This window comes from Dama dama, chromosome 19 (genome assembly GCF_033118175.1).
Source record: "Dama dama isolate Ldn47 chromosome 19, ASM3311817v1, whole genome shotgun sequence".
Taxonomy (NCBI): Eukaryota; Metazoa; Chordata; class Mammalia; order Artiodactyla; family Cervidae; genus Dama; species Dama dama.
Window position 1 is genome coordinate 9,499,039 of NC_083699.1, and position 10,637 is coordinate 9,509,675.

Consider the following 10,637-nt stretch of genomic DNA (forward strand, 5'->3'; position numbering starts at 1 on the left):
TCCTCCTCCTCCTTTTTTTCCTTCTTGGTAAATGCTTAGTGATAGGAGGATAGAGATATTCATAAGATTGCAGTAAATCATTTCCCATTATACATCTCACATGATGGTCTGCAAGTAAAAGAAATGTATGTACAGGATTTAAATGAGTAATGGAAATTCAGTGATATTTAAAATTTTCATGGGGAGAAGACAACATTAAATATAGCAGTTTATAATTACAGAACTACTACTTATTAAATTGTTTGCTTTTCTCATTAAAGAGTAATTTGTGTTAATTGTAAAATGTTCTGTATTCAATTATGTGTAATTGAATATAAAATTCAAATATAAAAGTGTTCTGTGTAAATAATTTTATAAATGACTTTTTCTTAACTTAGCTAAGTGATCTGAATTTTTTTTTATCATTAATAATTTTGATGAATTTTTTTATTATTTTTTTTTGTACAGTCCAGGTCTTTATTTTTACACCCTTCAGGCCATGAATTCATAGGGAATGGGTTCCAACAGTTCAGGTTCCTTTCCATTGGTCCTTACAAAGTGTGCTTCTCTGGGTGGAGCAGGCTGGTGCTTCAGCTGAACCCAAGTCCCTTTCTCTTTGGCTTCCTTCTTTTTCTGATCATTTTCCTTCACACGTTTTAGGAAGCTATCTCAGCTCTTAGAGTGCTTAATATGCTTGATACGCACATTAATTCTCTTGGCAAGACTCTTGCCCTTGTTTGTTTACAATGATGGCAACAGCATGCTGGGTAACATTGTAGACTCTCCCAGTTTTGCCATGGTAACATTTGTGGGGCATTCCTTTTTGAACAGTACCCATTCCCTTAATATCTACAATATCACCCTTCTTGTAGATTCGCATGTATGTGGCCAAAGGAACAACTCCATGTTTTCTAAAAGGCCTAGAGAACATGTAGCGGGTGCCCCTCCTCTTTCCCTTTGTGTTGGTCATTTTGGCGAATTACTGGAAGATGGCGGTTCCAGCCGAAAAAGGGATGAATTCTTTAAATTGCTTTCCACAGTTGCCATTCCCTTTTCCACGGGATCTTCCCAATCAAAGCTACATCTCTTGCATTGGCAGGAAGATTCTTTACTACTTGCATCACCTGGGAAGCCCATGTACGTGTCTACCTAAATTAAACAAAAATCTTCTTTCCCTCATGTCATGGTCTGTGTGCGGGTTGGAAAAGAATTTCCAGACATGAGACAGAATGAGAGGGAAATAAAGTTTATAAGAATAGGAGAAGCTGTTGGAACAGCAGGCGAGCTCAAGAGAGAACCGACGTTGAACAGGGGTCCTTAGTTCACTTTTATACCCAGGGTACAAGGAGTGGGATCAGGGTCTTGCAGGTCATTTGCTGATTGGATAAGGCATGTATACTGGGTGGGGGAAGAGTAGGGCAAATACCTTCTCCCTACGGGGTAGGAGGGGAGACAGGTTATACTGTTCCATTAATAGTTACAACACGGGGGAGGGAAGGACGATAAGGGTCTGCTTTTTCTGTTCCTACATTCCAATACCCTCCTGGGTTTTATCTGCTCTTTTGTCCTTGGGTCACCATACCTCATAATGGCTATGATTTTAAAAATACAGATCTTTTTGGTCAACATAGTAAGGAAAATGTAGCTCATGTTTTGTTTTTATTTTTATTTTCTTTTTTTTTTTCATGTTTTGTTTTTAATTTCTTTGATTGTAAGTTGAAAAATATATGACCAATTCAGGGACTGTTTCTCTTACAGGGCTTCCCTGCTAGCTCAGATGATAAAGCATTTGCCTGCCATGCAGGTAGACCTGGGTTTGATCCCTGGGTAAAGTATTTACCCTTGTTCTCACTAGCGTGTCTGTATTAATCCTCTGTCTTTCATAAATGTTACTAAAACCTTTTTCTTTTCTCTCACTTTGATCATTTGTCTTCATATCTTTGAAGTGTTTTTAATGTCCTGAAGATTTTTGTTTTCATGACATAAAATATATTTATTGTACCTTACTGTTTCTACCTTTGGTGTCTATCTGAGGACTGACTCTCTACCTTGAATCTTTATAAATATTCACCTATATTTTGTTCTGCAATTTTCATGGTTTTTTATATTTATACCTTTGATCCACCAGGAATTTATTTAGATTTAAAATGTAAGGTGGAAGCTACCTGTTCCTCTATGCCCCACCCCCCACACACAGCAAGTTGGCCAATTTGTCCATGATTTACTAAATAAGGATAAAGAATACTATCAACATCTCAACATAGATCTGAGCCTATTCATCACTCTTCTTAACTGAAAAAAAAAAACAAAACAATAACAAAATTAAAAAACCCAAAATAAACCCCTCCTATACATAGATTCTTCCTTAAGGTCATTCTGCAATTCCTGGTTTGTTTTTTTAAAATCCCATTGTTATGTGAGCAGGACTACACTATATTTTAGATTTACACAATAGGAAGGGAAATCGACAGTTTCACAAAACTGGGCCTTTCCTTCAACAGCTTTGTCTTTCTAATCAAGTTTTTTATGCCCTTCAGCAAAATGTTTCAGCTTTCTTATAGAAGAGAGGTTAAATAAGCATTTTATATTTTTAGTTGTGATTTGGAAACGAATCAGTTTTTCCCTTTTAGTTTTTAACTGTTGCTCCTATGAGGAAGTGTTTTTATTTCCTTACTTGCTTGCTTACTTTTTTGTTCTGTGTTTCTATCCACTGCACTCCTGAAAATTTCTGGCTGAGGAAAAAAGGGTGGTAGGTTTACTGCCTACAACAAACATAGTAATATTTCAAAAGTGACATTTTGAAATATTACTGTAACATTTTGAAAGTAATATTAAATTTCTGTTAGAGATTAGTGAAAAATATGCAGTTTTTTTCCATCCAAGTTCACGAACCCCAGGTTACAATTTACAACCCCTGATGGCTCTGGCATTTCTTTGAGTGTCTCTGCAGTTTTCTGCTGGGTCCCCTACAATCAGGTGCAACAGGCAGAGATAGGGAAAATGCCCTTAACCACTATTTGCCTAGGATACATTTTTCATTTCTTGATTTTTCAGTCTTTAGAAGTCATTTCATCTTAGACAGCTCATGTACACTTTGCTCTTAGATTTTAACCCAGTCTCAGAGTCACTCAGATTTATCATAAATACATAACTACTTCAGACTTACCTCTGCAATCCTATTTTCCCTTGATATTGTTCTTTCATGCTTTTGTCTTGTTTGGTCATTTTTTTGTATTTTTTTCCTGCATTTTTCCCTTTGATAAGTTTGGAAGTTTTAAGATAACCAATTTCTATCCTTCCAGAGTTTTAACATATATGAATTTACATCTTTCTATTGCTGTTACTATCAACAGTTACTTAAGATCTGAAGACAAACATAAAGATAGGCATATTTGAAAGGATACTTGTCTCTTTCCCACCCCATGTGCCCTTTTACCTCCAAAGCACATAAAAGGAGAGAAAAGGAAGGTGGGAGAAATTCTATCACCTACCTCCTGGTCTTGGCCGGCATGGAGAGATAGAGAATGTACAGCTAATAGAACAAAACAGAGCAATATTCCTACACTTTTTTGCAGATGAGCTGTAGGAGGCAAATAGAGATGCCTCTTATTGAATTCTGAATTAGAAGCAGTCCAGGAAAGTTATTTCTCCTGGAGGTAGCTTGCTTAGGATTGTAATGGCATTAACTGAGTGTAGTCTCACAATGCAGGCACAGCCAGGAGCTTAATCTCCCAGCTGCAATGTTTCACCTGACATGAATACCCATCTTGTTCCATCTATCTCTCCACCAGGGGCTCCTCATCGATTTTCTTTGTGTTTTGGGGTCTCTGGCTTAAAAGACAGATTTCACTTATAACGTATTCCCACCCTGCCTTGCACCATTTTCTTAGCTGGTGATTTTCTCTGTCATCATCATCTTGATCAGTTGATGAACATATGTTTGTGTATATTTGGTTATTCCTATACAAATACACACACCAATACAAACAACTTCTCTATCACTAGAGAAGAACACAGATTTCAAGGACAGCATTTGTTGTTATTCAGTCTGACTCTGTGATCTCCTGGACTGCAGCACGATAGGCTCCTCTGTCCTTCACTTTCTCCTAGAGTTTGCTCAAACTCATGTCCATTGAGTTGGTGATGCTACCTAACCATCTCAACCTCTGCCACCCTCTCCTCCTGCCTTCAATCTTTCCCAGCATCAGGGTCTTTTACAGTGAGTCAGCTCTTTGCATCAGGTGGCCAGAGTACTGGAGCTTTAGCTTCAGCATCAGTCCTTCCCATGAATATTCAGAGCTCATTTTCTTCAGGACTGACTGGTTTGATCTTCTTGCAGTCCAAGGGACTCTCAGCACCATAGTTTGAAAGTATCAATTCTTTGGCTTTCAGCCTTCTTTACAGTCCAACTCTCACATCGGTAGATGACTACTGGAAAAACCTTGGCTTTAACTAAAGGAAATTAAGTCTGGAATTGGAAGCTAGAGTCTCTAGGTTCAAATCCCACTTTAGCCACTTACTGAAAAGTTGAGCAAGCAATTTAACCTTTCTACGCTTTAGTTTCTTTATGTGTAAAACACAATGGAAATGTAGTTTCTTTATATGTAAAAGAAAAATATGTAGAGAAAAAAAACTAAGCCTTTCTCTTTTCCAGAGGATCTACCCAACCCAGGGATTGAACCCAGGTCTCCCGCATTGCAGGCAGATTCTTTATTAGTTGAGCTACAAAGGAAACCAAAGAATGTTGGAGTCGGTAGCCTATCCCTTCTCCAGCAGATCTTTCCCACCCAGGAATCAAACCAGGGTCCCCTGCATTGCAGGCAGCTTCTTTGCCAACCGAGCTATCAGGGAAGCCCCTTTTACTTACACTTTAGTTTCTTTATATGTAAAACAACAATAATCGCAGCAGCTACTCCATGGGGTTATTGTGAGGATTACTTACTGATCCATAGAGAGTGTTTAAAATCATGAGGGGCACATAGTAGGTATTCCGTAAATGTTACGTATCAGATATTGCACATACAGAAGCAATGCTCACAAATGGTGTTTCCATAGCACTCTGAAACTGGGTTAGGGTTATTCAACACACTGAGGGCAGAAAAGGGGAGTCTCTGGTAAATTGAAGAGTCCCAAAAGCCCCAGTGACCGATGAACAGACTCCATCCTGTGCACGATACCCGGGGTAGAAGCAAGCAAGGAGCGCTACAATCCCAGCAACGCACTGCCGCCGGGGTCTTCCCACCCAGGTCCCTTCTCACGTGCTTGGTCCGTGAGAGCCCTGCGGCGCACTGCATTCTGGGAAGGGTGGCTTTCACACTGCCGGGTTGGATTCTCAGGGTGCGGGGCAGGGCGGCCGAGGTGAGATCTCTGAAACAATCTTCTCAAAGAAGCCAGTGTTCGTTTCTGGCTGATGGAGACTCTGACTCCCCAGTGCCGATAGAGGGGATATAAAGTATTTTCCTACTGTTTTTATGCTCTCTTTGTTTCCAGGATAAAAGACCACGTAAGATTTCTTTTCCTCACTCCAGCTCCATTTGTTTTAGACTTAGTGAATTTCTTCCTAGCTTATTATGATTGTTTTTAAGTTTTAGCTTTTAATGGCATTGCAACCTTTTTCTTTTGCTGTCATAGCAAGTTAACTGGAAGCTGTTAGACCATTTTTATTTGTAATAGAAGTCTCTGCTACTGTCTTCCTTAAAAAAAAAAAAAAAAAGCCCTTATTAAAGTCCCAGATGTGTATGATTCTGAAATACACAGTAACTGTTTATTTAGTGCTATTCATCTATCTGCCTAGAGTCAGAGAGCTGATTCTTAGAAAAATGAGCCAAGTTGTGGTTTGTCTTTCAGGAGGGAAAATTTTTTGCAATCAAGTCCTAGTTTCCTACTCATTTGTAGTCTACTATTTTGATTATGAGTTCCAAAAAACTCTATAAAAGAAGCTTCTTTTAAATTACTCTGAATTATCAAGCAAGAGCCATTATTTCTCATCTGATCAGCCAAACAGACTTGTTCTCAGGAGGCTGCTTGATATTGGATCTCATGAAAGACTCAATTTTCTAAGAAATAGAAGGTTGTGACTGAATACAACCCTACCATCACTGACTGTAATTCCAAGCTCCACAGGGTAAGAATTCAGGAAGATGTGTTTCAACAGCATGGTGATCTGGGGCAAATATTTGAGACTGTTGTTCTTGGACATTGAGAATCTTGTTGTCTTGTGTCTTATCCCATTGATGTTGAACCCAACAGCCATGCCCCTACCCCATTTTCTACACTGGCAGAGCCTGCTTCTCACAAGAAAGGCTGAAAACTTCAAATGCTTACTTTGTCAGGCTCACCTGCAGCTATAGGAGGCCACATGAGCCACTTCTGGTGTGGTACAATGGGAAGTCTGTTATAAAGAGAGATTTCTTCCCTGGTTGGAATGAGAGGGGGAATTGAGAGAGAGAGAGACAGGCCTCACTCTATCTGATAAAGAAGCAAGGAGATCTCACCCTTCTCTTCCTGCCTTTGGATATTGACATGAGAGGATGTGACATTCTGGAGCTGCTCTAGTCATTTGTGACAAAACAATGTCCCTGAAAATCAGGGATGCCTAATCGGGAAGACAGGAAGTGCCAGAGTCTTCAATGATTGCAAAGTCTCCGAAACAGCCATGAGATTACCTACCTCCAGATTCACTAATGGAGAGAAAAATAAACCCTTGGGAGGACCTTTGCCTCTGGCTGCAAATGTCTTGTTCTTCTCTACTTCTGGACCCTGGCAGCACAGCACTCTCCTTCAGCGAAGCATGGCTCTGTGACTTGAAATGATGGGTGACCGGAGTGTCGTGTTTTGTGTTCAGTGATTGACTCCGGACACTCTTTCCTACAGTGGTAATCATGGGAACATGCACATTTGTGGAGCTGCCAAAGATTCAAGCAGCCTGGAATGATAAGCCAATGCCTAAAAAATCAGCTGCTGTGGACAGCTGCCTGAACCCTCAGCTGATTTTGCTTGTGTAAGAAAGAAACTTCTGCTGTGTGAAGCTACTGATGAGCAATTGTTACCGCACTATAATGCAGACACAATCTCTATTCTTTTAGCCACTTGTATTTTGTATTTTGATATGCCCCTGCTTGTAGCTGAAAGTATCCTAACTGATACAACATATACAACAATTTGACCTGCAGACAACTCTTTCTGTAAAATGAGAGGATTGTACTGGTTGGGAAATGAATATTTACCATTTTCTCCTGCTCATACTTTAGTCTCCACCTTCTAGTAACAACATCTCAATTGTGTTCTCTTAAGGAAACCACTCCAGCAGATGTATTCATTCCCTGACTGTGTCTTCTCAGCACTTGCTTCTACTCACAGAAAGCTGCTCACTTCAAATTCCTATGACTCCTTGCCTGAAAACTTCTGTCTAATTGTAATAACATGCTGGATACCTGCAGAGGACAGGCCAGAATTAACCAAGAGTTAACATACCAAACTTTATTTTCTTGGGTTCCGAAATCACTGCAGATGGCAACTGTAGTCATGAAATTAAAGGACACTTGCTCCTTGGAAGGAAATCTATAACAAACCCTAGACCATGTATTAAAAAGCAGAGACATCACTTTAACAACAAAGGTCCATATAGTCAAAGCTAGTAAAGTAATGCTCAAAATTCTCCAAGCCAGACTTCAGCAATACATGAACCATGAACTTCCAGATGTTCAAGCTGGTTTTAGAAAAGGCAGAGGAACCAGAGATCAAATTGCCAACATCTGCTGGATCATTGAAAAAGCAAGAGAGTTTCAGAAAAACATCTATTTCTGCTTTATTGACTATGCCAAAGCCTTTGACTGTGTGTATCACAATAAATTGTGGAAAATTCTGAAGGAGATGGGAATACCAGACCACCTGACCTGCCTCTTGAGAAATCTGTATGCAGGTCAGGAAGCAACAGTTAGAACTGGACGTGGAACAACAGACTGGTTCCAAATAGGAAAAGGAGTCCGTCAAAGCTGTATATTGTCACCCTGCTTATTTAACTTATATGCAGAGTACATCATGAGAAATGCTGGACTGGAGGAAGCACAAGCTGGAACCAAGTTTGCTGGGAGAAATATCAATAACCTCAGATATGCAGATGACACCACCCTTATGGCATAAAGTGAAGAGGAACTAAACAGCCTCTTGATGAAAGTGAAAGAGTGACAAAGTTGGCTTAAAGCTCAACATTCAGAAAACTAAGATCATGGCATCTGGTCCCATCACTTCATGGCAAATAGATGGGGAAACAGTGGAAACAGTGTCAGACTTTATTTTGGGGGGGCTCCAAAATCACTGCAGATGGTGATTGCAGCCATGAAATTAAAAGACGCTTACTCCTTGGAAGGAAAGTTATGACAAAGCATTACTTTGTCAACAAAGGCCCATCTAGTCAAGGCTTTGGTTTTTCCAGTAGTCATGTATGGGTGTGAGAGTTGGACTATAAAGAAAACTGAGCACCAAAGAATTGATGCTTTTGAACTGTGGTGTTGGAGAAGACTCTTGAGAGTCCCTTGGACTGCAAGGAGATCCAACCAGTCCCTCCTAAAGGAGATCAGTCCTGGGTGTCCATTGGAAGGACTGATGTTGAAGCTGAAGCTCCAATACTTTGCCCACCTGATGTGAAGAGCTGACTCATTTGAAAAGACTCTGATGCTGGGACAGATTGAGGGCAGGAGGAGATGGGGACAACGGAGGATGAGATGGTTGGATGGCATCACCGACTGGATGGACATGGGTTTGGGTATACTCCGGCAGTTGGTGATGGACAGGGAGGCCTGGTGTGCAGCGGTTCATGGTGTTGCAAAGAGTTGGACATGACCGAGCGACTGAACTGATGGTTTTTCCAGTAGTCATGTATGGATGTGAGAGTTGGACCATAAAGAAAGCTGAGCAGTGAAGAATTGATGTTTTTGAACTGTGGTGTTGGAGAAGACTCTTGAGAGCCCTTTGGACTACAAGGAATTCCAGCCAGTCAACCCTAAAAGAAGTCAGTCCTGACTATTCATTGGAAGGACTGATGCTGAAGCTGAAGTTCTAATACTTTGGCCACCTGATGCAACGAGTCAATTCACTGGAAAAGACCCTGATGCTGGGAGAGATTGAAAGCAGGAGGAGAAGAGGGCAAAGAAGATAACATGGTTGGATGGTAACACTGACTCAATAGACATGAGCTTGAGCAAACCCCAGGAGACAGTGAAAGACAGGGAAGTCTGCCATGCTGCAGTCCATGGGGTTGCAAGAGCTGGATGCAACTGAGCAACTGAACAACAGCAACATTATGTCCCAGAAGCTTTCAACCAGCCATGTAAAGAGAAGGTTGGAAAATATCCTCGCTTCCTCATCGTTCAGTTGAAATAACTCTGATGTGTGTTCTAAACTCTCTCACTGTGAGAGTAAACCTCAGGTGCCAAGCACGGAAACTGCTTTGATAACACATCTTTTATTGACTTCTTCCCCTTCCTTGCCTTTCTTCCCCACTCTTGAGTAAACCTCCTTGGGGGCAGCTCCCAAATGAAGTGCTTGCTCTTAAACTCTTCTCTCAGACTCTTTGGGAGCCCAAACAGACACTATCCCTCCCCATGTGGACCCAGTCTTTCTGGGATCATCAGTAAAGGTGCATTACTTGCTCTGTCTTTTATATTTAAACCTGAATAGAATCACACAATAAGTACCTTCAAGAAGGCAGAGACTGTTTAAACGGTCAGCTCATTAGCTCCTTCTTTATAGATTGCTGCAGGCCTACTGACAACTGTCTTTTTTGAGCCAATATCTTAGTTGTTTCCCCTGGTTCTATGAGGTAAGCCATATCCTTTCAATAGATTCATGTTGCAATGAGCAGCTAGAATTGATTTCTGTGACTTGCAGTCAAAGAAATCAATGAACATGTATGATATATTAGACTTCTTTTGGCTATAAAGATTTCATGGTAAAAATGAATGAGTTATAAAAAATATAAGACCACTAAATGCTGTATGGTATTCATAAAATCAGATCATAGAAATCACTTTAAAATGTCATTGTTTTCATGTTTCTTCACATTTTACTTGAACTAGCATCTCTAGCTTGTGAGAAAATCTTTCTACTCTTTCAGCACAATTCTCACAAATAGTTACTCATCTGAAAGAGAAAAATAACTTTGTAGGGAGAGGTCACTGTGCTTGTTGTGGTTTTGTTTTTATCTGGGTGGCTGTTAGGACTTCCAGGTGGCGCTAGTGGTAAAGAACCTGCCTGCCAATGTAGGAGACTCAAGAGACTCTGTTTCAACCCCTAGATCAAGACGGTCCCCTGGAGGAGGGCATGGCCACCCACTCCATTGTTCTTGCCTGGAGAATCCCATGGACAAAGGAGCCTGGTGGGCTACAGTCCTTGGGCTCACACAGAGTTGGACATGACCGGCACCTTAGCATGCACGGGTGACTATTCAGTTCCCATTGTAGGGAGTAGAACCTTTCAAGACATTTTTAAGAATAAGAAATCTATAATGCTAAAGTCATAGAGAAACCCTTTTTATTTACATTAATCTTACATGCCTGAGCATGAGAACTCACAGAGAAAAAGCATGTCTGAAAATATCAGACCAATCAAAGGAACATTCTACAAAATAACTGGCCAGTACTCCTCAAAAGTGTCAAGGC

The 10,637-nt window shown here is 40.5% G+C and overlaps 1 pseudogene; it reads right to left on the minus strand.

Moving 5' to 3' along the window:
- Positions 1-437: 437 nt before the first annotated feature.
- On the minus strand, positions 438-989 carry LOC133073867 (large ribosomal subunit protein eL21-like; annotated as a pseudogene).
- Positions 990-10,637: the final 9,648 nt, after the last annotated feature.